The sequence below is a fragment of the Grampus griseus genome (assembly GCF_964374135.1).
Source record: "Grampus griseus genome assembly, chromosome: 1".
Classification (NCBI taxonomy): domain Eukaryota; kingdom Metazoa; phylum Chordata; class Mammalia; order Artiodactyla; family Delphinidae; genus Grampus; species Grampus griseus.
This window is the reverse complement of record NC_139017.1, coordinates 136,416,676-136,439,910: the sequence shown is the minus strand read 5'-3', so window position 1 is coordinate 136,439,910 and position 23,235 is coordinate 136,416,676.

Below are 23,235 nucleotides of genomic sequence, written 5' to 3'. Positions count from 1 at the left end.
AACCCACACAATTGACCCTATGGTTAATTAATCTATGACAAAGGAGGTAAGAATATACACTGGAGAAAAGACAGTCTCTTCAGCAAGTGGTGTTGGGAAAATTAAACTGCTACATGTAAAACAATGAGATTAGAAAATTTTCTCACATCATATATAAAAATAAATTCAAAATGGATAAAAGACCTAAATGTAAGACCTGAAACCATAAAACCCCTAGGAAAGAACAGAGGCAGAACACACTTTGACATAAATCCTAGTAATATTTTCTTGGATCTGTCTCCTAAGGTAAAAGAAATAAAAGCAAAAATAAACAAATGAGATCTAATTAAACTTAGAAACTTTTGCACAGCAAAGGAAACCATCAACAAAATGAAAAGACAATCTATGGAATGGGAAAAAATATTTGCAAATGATATGACCAATAAGAGGTTAATATCTAAAATATATAAACAACTCATACAACTCAATATCAAAAAAACAACCCAAACAAAAAATGGTCAGAAGACATACATAGACATTTTTCCAAAGAAGACATACAGACAGACAACAGACACATGAAAAGAGGTTTAACATTGCTAATTATTAGAGAAATGGAAATCAAAACCACCATGAGATATCACCTCATACCTGTTAAAATGGCTATCATCAAAAAGTCTGCAAGTAACAAATGTTGGAGAGGATGCAGATATAAGGGAACCCTTGTACACTACTGGTGAAAATGTAAGTTGGTTCAAGCAACAATGGAAACCAGTATGGAGTGTCCTCAAAAAACTAAAAATAGAACTATCCTATGATCTGGCAATTCTAGTCCTGGGTATATATCCAGAAAAAAAAAAACAAAAATACTAATTCAAAAAGATTTGTGCACCCCAATGTTCATAGCAGCACTATTTACAATAGCCAAGATTAGGAAGCAACCCAAGTGCCCATCAACTTACCAATGGATAAAGAAGTGTTGTATATTTATAAAACACTATATATATATATATATATATATATATATATATATATATATATATATAATGGAATATTACTCAGCCATAAAAAAGAATGAAATTCTGCCATTTGTACCAATGTGGATGGACCTAGTTAACGTTATGCTTAGTGAAATAAGTCAGACAAAAACAGATACTGTATGATATCACTTATATGTACAACCTAAAATATAATACAGGGCTTCCCTGGTGGCACAGTGGTTGAGAGTCAGCCTGCCGATGCAGGGGACACGGGTTCGTGCCCCAGTCCGGGAAGATCCCACATGCCACAGAGCGGCTGGGCCCGTGAACCATGGCCATTGAGCCTGCGCATCCGGAGCCTGTGCTCCGCAACGGGAGAGGCCACAATAGTGAGAGGCCCACATACCACAAAAATAATAATAATAATAATAAATAAAATATAATACAAACGAATATATATGAAAAACAGAAAAACAATCACAGATATAGGAAACAAACTAGTGGTTACCAAGTGGGAGAGGGAAGCGGGGAGGGGAGAATTAGGGTTATAGGATTAAGGGGACAGCAGGACAAGATGGCAAGAGTAGAAGGAAGTGAGTTCACCCCTTCTAACAGAAACACCAAAATCACAACTAACTGTTGAACAACCACTGACAATAAAATGCTGGAACCTACCAAAAAAGATAACCTACATCCAAAGACAAAGAAGAAGCCACAACAAGATGGTAGGAGGGGTGCAATCCCAATGAAATCAAATCCTGTACACACTTTGTAGGCGATCCACAAACTGGAAAACAACAATTATACCACTGAAGTTTTCCCAGAGGAGTGAAAGTCCTGAGCCCCACATCAGGCTCCCTAGCCTGAGGGTCTGGCAATGGGAGGAGGAGCCCCTAGAGAATCTGGCTTTGAAAGCCAGCAGGGTTTGATCGCAGGAATTCTGTAGGACTAGGGGAAACAGAAACTCCACTCTTGGAGGGCACACACAGGGTCTTGTGCACAGCAGGGAAAAAAAGCGGTGACCTCATAAGAGACTGGGCCAGACCTACCTGCTAGGGCTATAGGATTAAGAGATATAAACTACTACATATACCATAGATAAGCAACAAACATATTGTATAGCACAGGGAATTATAGTCATTATCTTGTAGTAACTTTTAATGAATTATAATCTGTATAAATACTGAATCACTATGAAACTAATATAATATTGTAAATCAACTATACTTCAATTAAAAAGCAAACAAACAAAAAAACAAACCCAGATACTTTCCTCCAGCAACACTTTCATCTAGGCTGAGCAGGTGGCGACCCCTCCTGAGCCACCACAGCACTCTGACATTGCACTACTCTGTGCTATGCATAGGATGGGGGTGGTCAGGATGGCACTTCATGGCCATGTGGACGTGCTCTGCCCATATCTATCACTCCTCTTAGACTGTGAGCTTCTTGAGAAAAGGACCTGATCTTCCATCTTCATTTTATATCCTCAGGGCCTCTCATACTATTTGATGCAAGCCTGAGTACTCCTTAATATCTGTTGACCTGAACTGAGGTCAAACCTCATTGTGGGCCTGATGATTACTTAGGGATCTGAAATAAAGAGATGGGGGATAGGATATTCCATATAGGCTATGGCAATGAACAAAGGCATGGCAGAGGAATAGGGACGTGTGTGTGTGGAGGAAATACAGCAAAAAGATGATGTCTGATAGTGTGTGGTCAGGGTACAGCATGTGTAACTGAATGGGCTATGGGATAAAGGTTGGCAGAAGTGTTGGTTAAGAAGTTATACTCCATATAAAATGATCATCTGTTGGTGGGTTGGATAAAGGGGTGGCATGATCAATGCTGTGTTTGGAGAAATATCTGGAGGATTAGAGTGAAAGTGGAAGTAGGGAGATGATTTCAGAAAAACTGCTCAAGCAGAAATGAAACACCTGTTAAAGCTCAACATCACTAATCATTAGAGAAATGAAAATCAAAACTACCAAACTACAACGACTACAAAAACTACCTCACACCAGTCAGAATGGCTATCATCAAAAAATCTACAAAAAATAAATGCTGGAGAGGGTGTGGAGAAAAGGGAACCCTCTTGCATTTTTGGTGGGAATGTAAATTGATACAGCCACTATGGAGAACAGTAGGGAGGTTCCTTAAAAAACTACAAATAGAACTACCATACAACCCAGCAATCCCACTATTGGGCATATACCCTGAGAAAACCATAATTCAAAAAGAGTCATGTACCACAATGTTCATTGCAGCCCTATGTACAATAGCCAGGACATGGAAGCAACCTAAGTGTCCATCAACAGACGAATGGATAAAGAAGATGTGGCACATATATACAATGGAATATTACTCAGCCATAAAAAGAAATGAAATTGCGTTATTTATAGTGTGGTGGATGGACCTAGAGACTGTCATACAGAGTGAAGTAAGTCAGAAAGAGAAAAACAAATACAGTATGCTAACACATATATATGGAATCTTAAAAAAAAAATGGTTCTGAAGAACCTAGGGGCAGGACAGGAATAAAGACACAGATGTAGAGAATGGACGTGAGGACACGGGGAGGGGGAAGTGTAAGCTGGGACTAAGTGAGAGAGTGGCATTGACATATACACACTACCAAATGTAAAAATGTAAAACAGATAGCTAGTGGGAAGCAGCTGCATAGCACAGGGAGATCAGCTTGGTGTTTTGTGACCACCTAGAGGGGTGGGTGGGATAGGAAGTTTGGGAGGGAGACTCAAGAGGGAGGAGATATGGGGATATGTGTACACGTATGGCTGATTCACTTTGTAATGCAGCTGAAGCTAGCACACCATTGTGAAGCAATTATACTTCAATAAGGTTGTTAAAAAAAATGTTTGGGCTTCCCTGGTGGCGCAGTGGTTGAGAATCTGCCTGCTAATGTAGGGGACATGGCTTCAGGCCCTGGTCTGGGATGATCCCACATGCCGTGGAGCAACTAGGCCCATGAGCCACAACTACTGAGCCTGCACGTCTGGAGCCTGTGCTCCGCAACAAGAGAGGCCCACACACCGCGATGAAGAGTGGCCCCCGCTTGCCACAACTAGAGAAAACCCTTGCACAGAAACAAAGACCCAACACAGCAAAACTAAATAAATTAATCAATAAACTCCTACCCCTAATATCTTCTTAAAAAGAAAAAAAAAAAAGTTTGTCCACATCAGCTTGATACAAATTAGCTGGCCCTGACTCAAAAACTTTTGCAAGACCAATAAATGAAGACTGAGAATGTTTCTTGGAGCCTCATTTATTTTGTTCTATCATGTTTCGTAATTGTTACTGTTGATTGTCCTCTTCTAAAACCAACCAGGGCAGGTTGGATGAGACCACTGGATTTTTCTCATTCTGTTTAGTAATTTTTTGCTGTGTAATCTTGAGACTACATCTGAGAAGCTGGAAATTACTCAGGTGATTTTCTTATTCTTTTTTAAAAGAACAAAGACAATACTCTCTTTTTATTCATCAGAGAAAGCCCTGCTGCTATTAGTCTGTGCAGTTTACTGAAGCTTGGAATTTAGCACTCAGGGAATTGTTTAAATTGTATTGGAGCATCACATCCTCCCCTGGTGTCTTGCCAAAGGAAAGAATTCAAGAAATATTTATTGAAATAATAAGTTAATAATTCACTACATACACAGGTTATTCAGTACAGACCCCAAAAGAGTTATGTCTTATTATTGGGACTAAACTAGCCATAGAGGAAAGGTAATCTAGGTTTGTCCTAAAATAAAACAGCAAAAAATTAAAAAATAAGCTTCAAAGTTATCAAGTTATTTAGCAAGTAACACAACTCTCTGCCAGAATAAGTCCAATATTTTTTAAAGAAATATAGCAAAATCCAGCATTCAACAAGGTAAAATTCAGAATATCCAGCATCCACTCTAAGTAACTAGGTAGGCAATAAGGCAGAAAAAAAATTTTAAAAAGGCTTATAATCCACATAAAAATTTGTCAATAGAAATAAACCAAGAAATAACATAGGTGATGGAACCAGCAAACATGAATATTAAAAGAGCTCTTACAAATATGTTCAATATGTACAAAGCTTTAAAGAAAAATGTGAATACAATGAGGGAACATATTTTTAAAAGAACCAAATGTAATTTCTAGAGATTAAAAAATACAATATCTGAACTATAATTTTCACGGGATGGGCTTAGTAGAAAAATAAACTTTTTCCTCAGTGGAAGAAAAACATTGTTGATTCTCAACATTATTAGTCATCATGAGATAACACTACACAAGCTAAAATTAAAAAGATTAACAATACCAAACATTGTTGAGTATGTGCAGTAACTAGAGCCTTCATAAATCACTGCTATTAATATAAAATCTACAACATTTTAGAGAAACTTTTGGTGGTTCCTTAAATAACTAAATACGCAGTTACTGTACAACCTAACAATTCAACCCTTGGGTGTTTATCCATGAAAAATGAATATATCTGCCACAAACACTTGTACAAAATTATTTCTGGAAGCATTATTCTTAATAAACCAAAATCTGGAAACAACAAATAAGTTCATGAAAAGGCAAATAGATAAACAAATTGTGGTATATCTATAAAATGAAATATTACTTAGAAATAAAAAGCAATGAACTATGATATAGGTAACAACATGGATAAATCTCAAAAACATTATGCTGAACAAAAGAAGCCAGACACAATAGTATATGCTATATGATTTCATTTATACAAAACTCTAGAAAAAACATATATTTTATAGTGACAGAAAACAGATCAGTGATTGCACAGGGTCAGGTGAAGGTGGGAAATTGAATAGGAAGAGATACAAGAGGTGATGGAAATATTTTATATATCAATTGTTGTGGTAGTTACATAAGTATACAGATTTGTCAAAGCTTGTCAAATTGTACACTTTAAATGGGTGCATTTTTGTATGTAAATTATTCCTCAGTACAGTTGATTTAAAACAATGTAAAATTATGTTGTCATGTATCCAAGTTTGTTCAAGAAAACCCAATGTAATTATTAATAGTGTATCTCTTTACTGTCAAGATTATAACCCTACATATAAGTGACAAAGGGCTTATAGGCTTAATAAATAAAGACAGACAACCAATAGAAAAATAGTCAGGACACTCAAAGAGGTACTTCACAAAAGAGGACATCCAAATGGCCACCAAATGTATAAAAAATAATCAGGGAAATGCTAATTAGTATCTCAATTCCATCATACACCCATCAATATGATTAAAATTAAAAACACTGATTATGCCAAGTGCTGCCAAACTTGTGAAACAAGTGGAATTCTCAATTACTGCCTATGAGTCTGTAAATTAATGTGACTGTTGAGAAAACCTGTAATTGCCTATAAAAATTGAATATAAACATATCCTATGATGTATCAGTTCCATACCTAATCATATATAAATCTGAAGTGCATAGGTGCATTAAAGTATCTGTATAAGAATGTTTAAAAACCATTTTTCATAATTGTGTCAAATTGGAAACAACCAAAAGCCCATAAACTGTATTAATTGATAAATGAGTTGTAGTTGATTCACATAGTAGAATATTTTATTCAGTAATGATATAGGAAGCCAGGATAGTGATTACTTTTAAAGGAGGGTGGAGTAGTAATTGGGAGAGGGGGACTTCTGAGATAGAGATCATATTCTGTTTCTTGACCTGGGTTGTGCTTACATGGATATGTTCAGCTTATGATAAATAGTTTAGCATTATACTTAAGTTCATGTACTTGCTTCATGCATATTTTATGCTCACATATTTAAAAATTAGAGATTAAAGGATGGCAGATCATCATCAATATCTCTTATGTCTAGTTGACTTTTTTTACTTTCAGTGTCTGTTCTTCTATCAGTAGATCATATCATAAACCACAAAAATAATTCTCTTCAGAAAAATTCTTATCTTAATCAGTTTTTGTTTCTGACATTATGTAAGTCAGGTTACCTGGAACAATATTTCTGATAAACACAATGTACAAACTTGAAGTAAATATGAATAAATATATTTTAAATGCATTCTTCATACATCTATGTATGTGTAGAATTATATTACTTGTAGCATACAAATGCTTTTACTAAGAACAATTATAAAAGCTAAATAAATTTTTAAAATAGCTCATGAAAAGGTATCAGAAAACCACTAAAGAAACGAAGACTTTGGCAGCCAAAATTATGAAAAAGGAGAACCACAGAGAGGGGGGATGATACACTGTATCTGATCTTTCTTTAGGGACAATTTCCACTTCTGGTTTGAGAGTAAGAGGATGAGAATCTGAATAAAAGATCACTGTCAATGGTCAGAGAAACCAGCAGAACTTTCATGGGAAAACACATGGCCAGTTTTCCTTTTTAGACATTTGCCAAGTTCTGAGACTATGCAGAAAGCCCCTGAAAAGGAGACTGGAGTTTTTTGCAGTCTTTCCATGTTGAAAAGACCAATATCAGAATTTAGCACCCATTAGAAGGAGGGACATTGGTGAACACACTGGGATTTTAGTTGAAAGTCCTAAGGATTTTAATTGAAAGTCCTAAGGAGCTATGCCCTAGGAACAAAGGCCAAGCAGGGTAGATATGTACTTTCCAAATAGCAACCCACCTTTAACTCAGATAAATATTTGGTTGGACTTACATGCTCACTCCCCACTCTCTATGCCTAGTACACAAAAGGGTAAACTATCTCTGGAGAAAAATGCCATCATTTGCATGGTTTGTTATACACAATGTCTGACATTCAGTGAAAACTTACTAGACATGTTTTCAAATAGGATACTACGTCGAAAACCAACAGTGAAAACAAAACAAAATCAAAATCAGATGCACAGGCGATCCAGATATTGGAGTTAATCAGGCAAGGATATTAACTGTGATCAACATCTCCCCAAATTACAGAAAAAATAGATAAAAAAATGATATGATAGAGAATTTCACCAAGAATCAAGCTCTAAAAATGGATTGCTGAGCTGCCAAAAATGAAGAAATTTGAAGAAGCCAAACATGAAGGTAAAGCTGAAATTGTGGGATATAATATGCACGCTATACATTTTCATCATGTATAAAATGTTTCTGCAACATTTTGGTGGCTTTAAACTTGTTTGGTTTTGACAATTGTGCAATGTATAGGAATCAAGAGATTGAAGTTTAGGATGTAGTATGGTCTGAATTGTGACCCCACCTAAAATTCTTATGTTGAAGCCGTGTCCCCCAATGTGACCTCATTTGGAGACAGGGCTTTTAGGAGGCAATTAAGGTTAAATGAGGCCATAAGGGTCCTAATTCAATAGGATTGCCAGCCTTATAAGAAAAGAGAGAGTTTAATCTCTCTAGTCACCATGTGAGGACACCATGAGAAGGCAGACATCTCCAACCAGGAAGAGAATTCTCAGCAGAAACCAACCATACTGGCACTCTGAACTGACCTCCAGCTCTAGAAATGTGAGGAAATGAATTTCTGTAGTTTAAGCCACCCTATCTGTGGTGTCTTGTTATGGCAGCTTGAGAAGACTAATACAGGGTATAGGCAAAGTTAGAAATTTAATAGGAGGTTGGGCCCACATATAAATCTAGACCATCAGAGAACTACACCCTCAGTGGAAGGGTAAATGAAGAATAAATAAACTTCTTAGTAGAGGAGAGCAAGGAGACATGCCTGTGATTTGATTCATAATCCAAAGGAAAAAAGAAAGAGAATGTTAATACAAGTCAATTATCAGATGAATTTTTCAATCCAAATTTCTGCTACTTTGTAGGCCGAAACACCTAATGAAAACAATTTAGTTTGAAGTGATCTTGAGTTATAGTGAACTAAAACAATTAGCAGAACCATATGCAAACCTTCTCAGAAAATATAAAAACTCAGTCCATGCTGCTAAATACTACCACACATAAAATTCCAAGAAAAGCATGCTCCAAGTAAAAGACAAAAAAACAAAAAGGAAACAGAGTACTGAGAATGAAAGTCAACATAAAAAGTAGATAGAAGAATCAGAACTATAATAACTTCACATATTAGAACTATTCAATATTTATATAAAATAAGAATGTTTAATATTTTCCAAAAAGTTTAAAGAGGCTTAAATATAAGCAAGGAATAAGAAATGGGGGGAAATGACTAAGTATATTTGGAAAAGTACCAAAAATAACTTATGAAAATATAATTATTAAAATTTTAATGAATGTTTTTTCTGCAGAAAAAATTAGTGGACTAGATGATTAAGCCAAAAATGTTACCTAAAATGAGCCCAGAGATATGAAATTAAAATAAAAGGAAAAATATGAAAGAGAGATTAAGGTGTATAGAAGATATATTGGAAAGGTCTAACATATGAATAATAAGAGTTCCAAATAGAAACAAGAAAAAGAAAGGAAATAATATTCAATTATATAATGGCTGAGCATTTTTCAGAATGTGGGAGAACAAACAATATACTGCTCATAGAAGTATGAATTTTGGCAGACATTTTGGTATAATCTAATAGAGTTAAATGTGATTATTCCTTATAACTCATTAATTTTACTCCAATGATCTATACCTTAGACAAATTCTTACACATGTACATTACAAGATATGTCCAATACTCTTCATAGGAGTGCTTGCTGTTCATAATAATTTGTGAGGTATATTCATACAGTGGAATACCACACAACAGCAAAAATAAATGAATTATCAAGGATTAAACTTGAAAACATTAGAAAGCAACTCAAAAGAATACATACCATACAATTTCATTTTATGAAATGCAAAACAATAATCTTTATAGAAATCTATATATCAGATGGCCCCACACACAAAGATCACTATTGTTAAGTTATTATTGCATGCCTACCCAATCTTTGTTCTATAGTCCCATAAATAAATAACTAAATAAATAAATAACACACACACACACACTCATTATACACCACATATTACATCCACACACAATTTTTTAAAAGTTTGCGACCATACTATATATATTTTTATAACCTTCTTGATTCACTTAGAATAAATTATAAACAGTTTCTCATGTCAAAAAAAATCTGTAAATGATTTTATTGGCCACATAGAATTGTAGCATATGGATGTACCATACTTAACCAATCTTTTACTATTCAACATTTAATTGATTCAAACATTCTTCCATAATAAGTAACATTGAAATAATGCATATCCTTATACATAAATTTTTATGTTATGTCATTTTTTATTTCAATAGGACAAAGTCCTCTCAGTAGAATAGCTTGTTGAATGCTTATTACACTATACACTGCCACCAGCAATATGAAAGTAATCACATCCCTAATAGCTTTTCTAGATACTAATGCTTATTTAATTTTTATCAATTTGATAGGTGAAAAATGACATTGAGCTGTTTTAACTCATTCTCCTTTTCGATCTCTAGTGAGATTGAAACTTTTCATATATAAACGGGTCTTTTTATTCTTTTACAAATAGCTTGCACATTTATTTTGCCTACTTGTATATTTAACTTACATATTTATCTTGTCTATTTTTCTTCTGGATAGGCAGCTTTGCAAAAACAATGTGAAACATATGTATGTATGTGTATATGTTTATGTGCATTTGCTGAAACAATTTTGTAATAGACTATTGTCTTCTAGCATCAGATTTGGCCAGGCCTCCATGCCAGGTAAACCAAGAAATTGTCACTTGCCTTTTTTATTTTTTATTTTTTTGTGGTACGCAGGCCTCTTACTGTTGTGGCCTCTCCCGTTGTGGAGCACAGGCTCCGGACGCGCAGGCTCCGCGGCCATGGCTCATGGGCCTAGCCGCTCTGCGGCATGTGGGATCTTCCCGGACCGGGACACGAACCCGTGTCCCCTGCATCGGCAGGAGGACTCTCAACCACTGCGCCACCAGGGAAGCCCACTTGTCTTGTTTTTGATGCTGTTGCCTGCCATGCCCTTTTGGTGAACTTTTCCACATACCCTGGGGCCACTAGGCAGAACTTCTTTCTCATGCTGTAGGCCAGGGATTAACAAACTGAAAAGGGGGGCAAAGTCTTGCCTGTCACCTATTTCTGTATGACTTTCAAGCTAAGAAAACATTTTAAATAGTTGTGGAGAAAAATGAAAAGAAGAATCATGTTTCATGACATGAAAATTATGTGAAATTCAAATCTCAGTAACCATAAATAAAATTTTATTGGAACACAGATATACTCTGTTCTATCATCCATGGCTGCTTTCATGCTACAATGGCAGAGGTGAATAACTGCTACAGACACCACTTAGTCAGCAAAGCCTAAGATACTTATTATTTGGCTCTTTACAGAAGAGGTTTGCTGGCCCTTGCTCTAGATTCATACCTTCAAAAGGAATAATAAATAACATATTCCATCTCTAATATGTCTCTTCTTCATCATTAGCTCTCACCTATATTAGGGCTGTTAATGGGATTTTGCCATAAACTCTTTTACTTATTGCTATAATGCTGGACATCTTTATCAGAAAGAATAGATTTGAGCCATTTCTTATTTCAATCCAACTCCATAAATTCCTTGAGGCATCTGCAATATAAAAGGCATCCTTCTTTATTTTGGCTTTGTGCATCTTTTTACCCATTTTAAATTCCTTTGACCATTTTAATAACAGTTTGGTAGTAAGAAGAAACTGATCTTACTTAGCTCATGGCTATTTATGTAGTAATTTAAATGGGGGTTTTAACCAGGGATATCACACACTCTATGACTGGTATGGATCCTCTCCCATCCCATGATAATCACTATTGTTTCAGAATGTGTTTGCGAATGGAAAACAAGTTAGGAAGCAATGATCAAAGTTTAAGTGAAAGAGATACCTGATTCCTTACCTAAGTTTATCTCACTAATATTTTGCAAGGGAGAAAGAACAGTATTTCTGAATCACTGGCTAGCAATTGTTTTCAGTTAATTGTTAAATCCAATGTCTGAGTAAGAAAGAAACACCATGTCCTTAGCCCATGGCAGTGGCCTCCACACTGTTTAATAAAGTGCAAATCCCATAGATGTAATAATTGGTATAGACAGAACCAGATTGATGGTATGCCAGACTGAGGTTACTTGGCTCACCAATATATAAGGCACACTAAAGCATCAGTTAAAAAAAAAAAATGAGATTGAGAAAATGTTACCTACAAGAGCTTATCTCAAAGAAAATACTAGATGTGCCTGAAAGGAATACTTTGATAAGTCACCTGGAGCATTCTTAAGTAACAAAACATGATTACTAAACTTCCTTCTAAGGATGGTGGGTCCATTTTGCAGCAGGGCTATTGTTTTGCTAAGGGAGTTATGTGAATAAATAGCTGTAATCCTCCTTCTCATCTTTCTCCCTTGCACCTTTAAGAGATGTTCTTAAAATAGATTTTTATATCAGTTTGAATGGGCATCAGCTTTTCAGCCTCCAAGTCACCCACATAGCATACCAGTCTGGGGAAAGGAGATCTCCATACAAATCTATTGAAATACCCATCCTGGCACTTCAACGTTCAGTAAAGGAGTTTGATGGGCTATTGTTTCCCACAGAATCATAGTACAAAATACTTTAAAATAACATTGCTCCCAGGCCATATTTAACAGTGTTACATGAGAAAATCATGACATGGCCCAATGGGAAATCAATTTTCATTTGCATCCCTTTCTGCAAAATCAGTATCTTTTAATAACAAGATCATTGGCAAGAAGGAAGGGTACACCAGACAGACACACAGTTAGAGAGACAAAAAATGGATCCCTGGAGTTAAATCATGCAGACAACATTTTGTAAAGCATGTTGAAATAAAATTGAAGACTATGCTCAAAGTCAGTCAAGTGCTACTATAGGGAGTAAAAGCTGTCAATAGGTTCAAAGGTAGTTTTGTGTAAGTGTTGATGCTGGAGCTGCTGCAGCCATTTTGCAACCCTGAAGAGACAAGCTTGAGGAAAAAAGTCAACTGAATTATAAAATAACAAATGAGTAGGGGTGCTCGTGTTGGGCTGGTATGGTTTTACTTGGGGCTGCGGGAACCTGGTAGTGCAGCTGCAGCCTTGGTGAGGCTGGGAGGAGCCAAGTGGAGGGACGAGCCAAGGACTGAGGTGAAGAAACTGATGCTAATAAAAGGTTATATAGATTAACTGCTGAACAATCATCGACAGGAAGACACTGGAACACACCAAAAAAGATACCCCCACACCCAAAGACAAAGGAGAAGCCACAATGAGATGGTAGAAGGGGCGCAATCACAATAAAATCAAACCCCATAACTGCTGGGTGGGTGACTCACAAACTGAAGAACTTATACCACAGAAGTCCACCCACTGGAGTGAAGGTTCTGAGCCCCACGTCAGGCTTCCCAACCTGGGGGTCTAGCACTGGGAGGAGGAATTCCTAGAGAATCAGACTTTGAGGGGTAATGAGATTTGATTGCAGGACTTTGACAGGACTGGGGGGAAAAGAGCCTCCACGCTTGGAGGGCAGACACAAAGTAGTGTGTGCATCGGGACCCAGGGGAAGGAGCAGTGGCCCCATAGGAGACTGAACCAGACCTACCTGCTACTGTTGGAGGGTCCCCTGCAGAGGTGGTGGGGTGGGGGGAGCTGTGTCTCACCATGAGCTCAAGGACACTGGCAGCAGAAGTTCTGGGAAGTACTCCTTGGTGTGAGCCCTCCCAGAGTCTGCCATTAGCTCCACCAAAGAGCCCAAGTAGACTCCAGTGTTGGGTCACCTCAGGCCAAACAATGGACAGGGAGGGAACCCAGCCCCGCCCATCAGCAGACAAGCAGATTAAAGTTTTACTGAGCTCTGCCCACCAGAGCGACAGCCAGTTCTACCCACCACCAGTACCTCCCCCATCAGGAAGCTTGCACAAGCCTCTTAGATAGCTTCATCCACCAGAGGGCAGAAAGCAGAAGCGAGAACTACAATCCTGCAGCCTGTGGAAGGAAAACCACATTAACAAAAAGATAGACAAGATGAAGAGGCAGAGGGAAGGATGAAGGAACAAGATAAAACCCCAGAAAAACAACTAAATGAAGGGTAGATAAGCAACCTTCCAGAAAAAGAATTCAGAACAATGATAGCGAAGATGGTCTAGGACCTTGGAAAAAGAATGGAGGCAAAGATCGAGAAGATGCAAGAAATCTTTAACAAAGATCTAGAATAATTAAAGAACAAACAAACAGAGATAAACAATACAATAACTGAAATGAAAAATACACTAAAAGGAATCAATAGCAGAATAACTGAGATAGAAGAACGGATAAGTGACCTGAAAGACAGAATGGTGGAATTCACTACTGAAGAACAGAATAAAGAAAAAAAAAAAATGAAAAGAAATGAAGACGGCCTAAGAGACCTCTGGGACAACATTAAACACAACAACATTCACATTATAGGGATCCCAGAAGAAGAAGAGAGAGAGAAAGGACCCGAGAAAACATTTGAAGAGATTATAGTCGAAAACATCCTAACATGGGAAAGAAAATAGCCACCCAAGTCCAGAAGCACAGAGAGTCCCATACAGGATAAACCCAAGGAGAAACGTGCCGAGACACACAGTGATCAAATTGGCAAAAAATAAAGACAAAGAAAAATTACTGAAAGCAGCAAGGGAAAAATGACAAATAACATACAAGGGAACTCACATAAGGTTAACAGCTTATTTCTCAGCAGAAACTCTACAAGACAGAAGGGAGTGACATGATATATTTAAAGTGATGGAAAGGAAGAACATACAACCAAGATTACTCTACCCGGCAAGGATCTCATTCAGATTCGATGGAGAAATCAAAAGCTTTACAGACAAGCAAAAGCTAAGAGAATTCAGCACCACCAAACCAGTTCTACAACAAACACTAAAGGAACTTCTCTAAGTGGGAAACACAAGAGAAGAAAAGAATCTACAAAAACAAACCACAAACAATTAAGAAAATGGTCATAGAAACATACATATCGATAACTACCTTAAACATGAATGGATTAAATACCCCAACAAAAAGACACAGGCTCACTGAATGAATATAAAAATAAGACCCATATATATGTTGTCTACAAGAGACCCACTTCCGACCTAGGGAAACATACACACTGAAAGTGAGGGGGTGGAAAAATGTATTCCATGCAAATGGAAATCAAAAGAAAGCTGGAGTAGCAATTCTCATATCAGACAAAATAGACTTTAAAATAAAGAATGTTACAAGAGAAAAGGAAGGACACTACATAGTGATCAAGGGATCAATCCAAGAAGAAGATACAACAATTGTAAATACATATGCACCCAACATAGGAGCACCTCAATACATAAGGCAACTGCTAACAGCTATAAAAGGGGAAATCTACAGTAACACAATAATAGTAGGGGACTTTAACACCCCACTTACACCATAGACAGATCATTCAAACAGAAAATTAATAAGGAAACACAAGCTTTAAATGACACAATAGACCAGATATATTTAATTGATATTTATAGGATATTCCATCAAAAACAGCAGATTACACTTCTGTCTCAAGTCCGCACAGAACATTCTCCAGGATAGATCACATCTTGGGTCACAAATCAAGCCTTGGTAAATTTAAGAAAATTGAAATCATATCAAGTATCTTTTCTGACCACAATGCTATGAGATTAGAAATCAATTACAGGGAAAAAAATGTAAAAAACACAAACACATGGAGGCTAAACAATACATTACTAAATAACCAAGAGATCACTGAAGAAATCCAAGAGGAAATTAAAAAATACCTAGAGACAAATGACAATGAAACACAATGATCCAAAACATATGGGATGCAGCAAAGGCAGTTCTAAGAGGGAAGTTTATAGCAATATAATCCTACCTCAAGAAACAACAAACATCTCAAATAAACAGTCTTACCCTACACCTAAAGGAACTAGAGAAAGAAGAACAAACAAAACCCAAAGTTAGTAGAAGGAAAGAAATCATTAAGATCAGAGCAGAAATAAATGAAATAGAAACAAAGAAAACAATAGTAAAGATCAATAAAACTAAACCTGGTTCTTTGAGAAGATAAACAAAATTGATAAACCATTAGCCAGACACATCAAGAAAAACAGAGAGAGGACTCAAATCAATAAAATTAGAAATGAAAAAGGAGAAGTTACAATGGACACCACAAAAATACAAAGCATCCTAAGAGACTACTGAAAGCAATTGTATGCCAATAAAATGGACAACCTGGAGAAAGGGACAAATTTTTAGAAAGGAATAAATTTCCAAGACTGAACCAGGAAGAAATAGAAATATGAACAGATCAATCACAAGTAATGAAATTGAAACTGTGATTAAAAATCTTCCAACAAACAAAAGCTCCAGGACCAGATGGCTTCACAGGTGAATTCTATAAAACATTTAGAGAAGAACTAACACCCATCCTTCTCAAACTCTTCCAAAAAATTGCAGAGGAAGGAACACACCCAAACTCATTCTATGAGGCTACCATCACCCTGATATCAAAACCAGACAAAGATACGACAAAAAAAGAAAATTACAGACCAATATCATTGATGAATATAGACGCAAGAATTCTCAACAAAATACTAGCAAACAGAATCCAGCAGCACATTAAAAGGATCATACACCATGATCAAGTGGGATTTATCCCAAGGATGCAAGGATTCTTCAGTATAAGCAAATCAATCAATATGATACACCATATTAACAAATTGAAGAAGAAAAACCATATGATCATCTCAATAGAAGCAGAAAATGTTTTGACAAAACTCAACACCCATTTATGATAAAAACTCTCCAGAAAGTGAGCATAGAGGGAACCTACGTCAACATAATAAAGACCATATTCGACAAACCCACAGCAAACATCATTCTCAATGGTGAAAAACTGAAAGTATTTCCTCTAAGATCAGGAATAAGACAAGGATGTCCACTCTCACCACTATTAGTCAACATAGTTTTGGAAGTCTTAGTCACAGCAATCAGAGAAGAAAAAGAAATAAAAGGAATACAAATTGGAAAAGAAGAAGTAAAACTGTCACTGTTTGCAGATGATATGATACTATATAGAGAGAAACCTAAAGATGCCACCAGAAAACTACTAGGGCTAATCAATGAATCTGGTAATGTTGCAGGATACAAAATTAATGCACAGAATTCTCTTGCATTCCTTTACATTAATGATGAAAAATCTGAAAGAGAAATTAAGGGAAAAATCCCATTTGCCATTGCAACCAAAAAAATAAAATACCTAGGTATAAACCTACCTAGAGAGACAAAAGACCTGTATGCAGAAAACTATAAGATACTGATGAAAGAAATTAAAGATGATACAAACAGATGGAGAGATATACCATGTTCTTGGATTGGAAGAATCAATATTGTGAAATGACTATACTACCTAAAGCAAACTACAGATTCAAGGCAATCCCTATCAAATTACCAACAGTATTTTTTACAGAACTAGAACAAAAAAATCTTAAAATTTCTATGGAGACACAAAAGACCCTGAATAGCCCAAGTCGTCTTGAGGGGAAAAAACGGAGCTGGAGGAATCAGACTCTGTGACATCAGACTATACTACAAAGCTACAGTAATCAAGACAGTATGGCACTGGCACAAACACAGAAATATAGATCAATGGAACAGGACAGAAAGCCCAGAGATAAACCCACATAACTATGATCAACTAATCCATGACAATGGAGGCAAGGATACACAGTGGAGAAAAGACGGTCTCTTCAATAAGTGGTGCTGGGAAAACTGGACAGCTACATGTAAAAGAATGAAGTTAGAACACTTCCTAACACCATACACAAAAATAAACTCAAAGTGGATTAGAGAAATAAATGTAAGACCAGACACTATAAAATTCTTAGAGGAAAACATAGGAAGAACACTCTATGACACAAATCACAGCAAGATCTTTTTTGATCCACCTTCTAGAGTAATGGGAATAAAACCAAAAATAAACAAATGGGACCTAATGAAACTTCAAAGCTTTTGCACAGCAAAGGAAACTACAAACAAGGCAAAAAGACAACCCTCAGAAAGGGAGAAAATATTTGCAAACCAATCATCGGACAAAGAATTAATCTACAAAATATACGAACAGCTCATGCAGCTCAACATTAAAAAAAAAAACCCAATCCAAAAATGGGCAGAAGACTTAAATAGACATTTCTCCAAAGAAGACATACAGATGGCCAAGAGGCACATGAAAAGCTGCTCAACATCACTAATTACTAGAGAAATGCAAATCAAAACTACAGTGAGGTATCACCTCACACCTGTTAGAATGGGCATCATCAGAAAATGTACAAACAACAAATGCTGGAGAGGGTGTAGTGAAAAGGGAACCCTCTTGCACTGTTGGTGGGAATGTAAATTGACACAGCCACTATGTAGAACAGTATGGCAGTTCCTACAAAACTAAAAATAGAACTAACATACGACTCAACAATCCCACTACTGGGCATATACCCAGAGAAAACCATAATTCAAAAAGACTCATGCACCCCAATGTTCATTGCAGCACTATTTACAATAGCCAGGACATGGAAGCAACCTAAATGCCCATCGAGAGACAAATGGATAAAGAAGATGTGGTACATACATACAATGGAATATTATTCAGCTTTAAAAAGGAATGAAATTGGGTCATTTGTAGAGATGTGGATGGATCTAGAGACTGTCACACAGAGTGAAGTAAGTCAGAAAGAGAAAAACAAATATCGTATATTAACGCATATATGTGGAACCTAGAAAAATGGTACAGATGAACCAGTCTGCAGGGCAGAAATTGAGACACAGATGTAGAGAACAAACATATGGATACCAACGGAAAGCAGTGGGGTGTGGGCGTGGTGGTGTGATGAACTGGGAGATTGGGATTGACATGTATACACTGATGTGTATAAAATGGATGACTAATAAGAAAATGCTGTATTTAAAAAATAAAATAAAATTCAAAAATAAAAAACATGGGCATCATCAGAAAATCTACAAACAGCAAATGCTGGAGAGGGTGTGGAGAAAAGGGCACCGTCTTGCATTATTGGTGGGAATGTAAATTGATACAGTCACTATGGAGAACAGTATGGTGGTTCCTTAAAAACCAAAATTAGAATTACCATATGACCCAGCAATCCCACCACTGGGCATATACCCAGAGAAAACCATAATTCAAAAAGACACATGCACCCCAATGTTCATTGCAGCACTATTTACAATAGCCAGGACATGGAAGCAACCTAAATGCCCATCGAGAGACAAATGGATAAAGAAGATGTGGTGCATATATACAATGGAATATTACTCAGCCATAAAAAGGAACGAAATTGGGTCATTTGTAGAGACATGGATGGACCTAGAGACTGTCATACAGAATGAAGTCAGTCAGAAAAAGAGAAATGAATATCGTATATTAACACATATATATGGAACCTAGAAAAATGGTACAGATGAACCGGTTTGCAGGGCAGAAATTGAGACACAGATGTAGAGAACAAAGTTATGGACACCAAGGGGGGAAATGGCCGGGGGGGGTGGTGGTGGTGGTGTGATGAATTGGGGGCTTGGGATTGACATATATACACTAATATGTATAAAATGGATAACTAATAAGAACCTGCTGTATAAAAAAATGAATAAAATAAAATTCAAAAACTGTCAATATGTTTGTGTGTGTATACAGATATACATATATACATATAGCTATAGATATATAGCTATAGATATACAGATACAGGTACAGATATAGATAGACATAATTATTCCAGAACAAACAAAAAATCCAACAAGACCTAATGGTATACACAGAAGAGGACCAGGACCACAAGAATAGAAACCCATGAATAAGAGGACTTAAATTGGACCAGACAAGGGCTACCTATTCTTTTAGTCATACTGGTTAATATTAATCAATTAAGCATGAGGAAACAGATCTCTTTCTACAAGAGACCTAGAGGAAAAGAGTAGAGATATTTAGAAAGAGATAGGTCTTTAGTTTTGAGTTCATTGCTCGTACATTTTTTAAATGTTTCATTCAAGTTCACTTAATTATTTTTAAGGAAAACTTTCATCATCCTCATTATGTCCCAGGTTAAAAGATTCTGTAGAAAACAATGTAAATGTAATTTAAGGATACTGGTTAAACAAACTTTGGTACACAGGAGTCTAGATTCTAGCTATGGGAATACTAGATTCTTTTTAATATGCTCTCTTGATGTGATTTCTGCCTGACTATGCTACATAATTTACTATGATACTACTGAAATTTAGCATCATATATTCTAAACAAGCACTAAATACTTAGGGGAATTAAATTTTTTTTTTCTTTTTCTTACATTTTGACTTACATTTTGGCTGAACTTAATTTTCTATATCATCTTCCACCCACCTCCACCTTTTGCCCTCAAACCAGGTTCCAATTTCCACAGGTTTTAATGAGTTAGTACCTAACTTAGGGCCAACATTTCCACATAATCCAATCAGACTGTGAAATCTAGGTTATCCTGATTGCCTTAGTGTCTGGACCTTACTTTATATCAATAAAACTTTCCAACTTGCTGATATTTGGATAGCTTATCATGATAGATAATGAAGACCAAACTCCACGAAGACACCAGACTCTGATATTTACAAGTTGCGAACCTTGGGAAGGTTACTTGACATCTCGAGCCTTTGTTTCCCCATCTTCAAAATACCTAGCTCAAAAGATGGTTGTGAGGATGAAACAAGCTCTTCGATGTGTGATACCTACCACAGTGCCCACCCAGTTGCTGATACCTTCTTACTAACTCACTCTCTAAAAGGACTGCTGCCACAGATCCCTGAAACTGGAGTCCCAACATGAAAGACTGAATTGCCGGACAAGGTCAAGTTCCTTCTGACTTGTAGTACTATCTGCTTCCTGCAGTTCCACAAGGAGTCCTGAGAATTTGCTCAAATGAGAAAGTATTATTTACCATAGAGGAGTAACACAATAAAGTTGATCACCAACCTCCTTTTCCTTTCTTCTAGACTGTGGTCTCCAGAATATAACCTATAGATAGAGGTAGAGGATGTCCTTTTCTATATCCCTAGCAAGTGGCTACTTCACATTAGTAAATATTTGCTGAATAAGTAAATGCCATTTTCACCTTATCGATGAAGTTCCATGACTAATGATGCCTATTGGGACTAAGCATGAATTCTCTATGCCCCTTTATATATTGAACGTGACATCAATGCCCTCTCAAAGATTAGCCCTAAAGCTAGAACAGTTTTCGAAAATTCACCCAACCCTTCTGTAGCCAGTTCTACCTTCTTTCCTCTTCTCACTGACCCTGTATTCCTAAGACACTTGCATATCTTTAAACTGTGTTTACTTTAATGGCAGCTCCCTTAAGATCTTTCCCATCCTCTACCATGTAATAGAGGTATTTCTCTATGTTTTACACCTAAATACTAAGCAGAAAGTTCTTTGAGATTACGATTGGGCCCTCATTTAAGCTGCTTTTCAATAAATAATTATTGCATTTTGACATCCTTGGCTTGGGGCCTTCCCAGAGATATTATTCCCCCAGAAGTCATTGCTATATTAGCTCTGAAGTTAGGACTGATTTAGAGGGATTTAGGCCATATGTGGATAGATGGGAAGAAAGGAGGATTTTAAGGAAAATTTCACAAGCAAAAGAGGGATATTTGCACAGATGTTTAAAACAAGAACAATGAAAACAGGTTTCTGAGGTCAAATAAAACATTGGATTAAACAAAATTAAATTCTTTATTGCAGAACATCTCAAATGCTATGTTATCATGGATTGTGAAATATACAAAGTTTCCTAACTTGATTTGGCCATGAAAGCTTTTTTTTTTTTTTTTTCCATGAAGAATCTAAAGGGATTAGTGGGAAATGCTGCTCTGTGTATCTATCCTGCTCATGATGGTTTCTTGTTGCCTATGGGAGGATAGTCTTGACAAGATGAATCAATTCCTTCTGAAGGAAATCTTGTAATAGCTCCCTTGACCCTTTGTCCTCTCAGTTCACCAACCCATCTTCATAGCTAACTAAACCTCAACCTAAGTCACTGCTCTCCTATGTTTTCTTTCTCATTATCTGGGTTAAATAACTGCCCCAGATTCAAGGTTTACTAAATGGGAACAAACAACATTATTAAAGACAACACAGCCACCACGTTTCCCCTACTTTACTTCATAAACATGCTTAATCTGGTCTTCCAACTTTAACCACAACAGGCTGATAAACTTCTAGCATTTTACGTGAAGGATGCTGAGATGTTTTCTTTTTCCCTATTCATTTATTCAACAAATATTTTTGAGGGCCTGCTATATGCCAGGCACTATTTTAGGTTTTTAAGATACACCAATAAACGAAGAAAGACTGCCTTTGTAGAGCCTACCCTCTAGCTGGAAAAGGGAGACAGACAATAAAAATAAGCCTAGTAGATGAAAATACTCTGTATGATACCATAATGGTGGATACATGTCATTATACATTTGTCCAGACCCATAGAAGGGTCTTTATACCAAGAATGAACCCTAGTGTAAACCACGGACTTTGGATGATGATGATGTGTCGGTTTAGGTTTATCAGTTGTTACAAATGTATCACTATGGTGGGGAATGTTGATAATGGGGGAGTTGATGCATGACTGGAGGCAGTGGAGTACATGGGAAAACTCTGTACCTTCCACTCAAGTTTTGTGTAAACCTAGAACTGCTCTAAATAACAGTCTATCAAAATAAAAAAAGCCTAGCAAATAAGCAAATAATTAAATATGTCATAAAGCATACCTGCTATGTGAAATAAAAAACAGAAAGTTAGAGGTGGAGTATAGGTTGAAATTTTAAATAAGGTGGTCTCATGGAGAAGGTAGCATTTTAGCAAAATCTTTAAAGAATTGAGAGGTACACACAGGGGCTCTCTCTCTACTGGAAAGACAGAAACACAGCAAAGCTCAGGTGCCATGGGAACACACGTCAAAGGAAAACTCTCCAATCTGGAGATTAGGAAAGGCTTTTTGGAGGTAACTCCTGATATGAGTTTTAAAAGGTGAATAAACATTAATATAAAGCTTATTTTTTTCCATTCCTGATACAATGGTACTTAGAAGATGAACGGACCGCTAAGTGAGTAGCCACTTTGGGAGCACAATTTTATGCAGAGCTCTTTTACATACCACCTGTCACTCAGTAGCGTGAGAGAATCCTAGTCACTTACTGCCTCAGAGTTCACTTTTTCCCATTTGATAACCAGAATCAAGAAAAACAAAGTATTTGAAAGTGCTTAAAAGATATAATCAATAGAA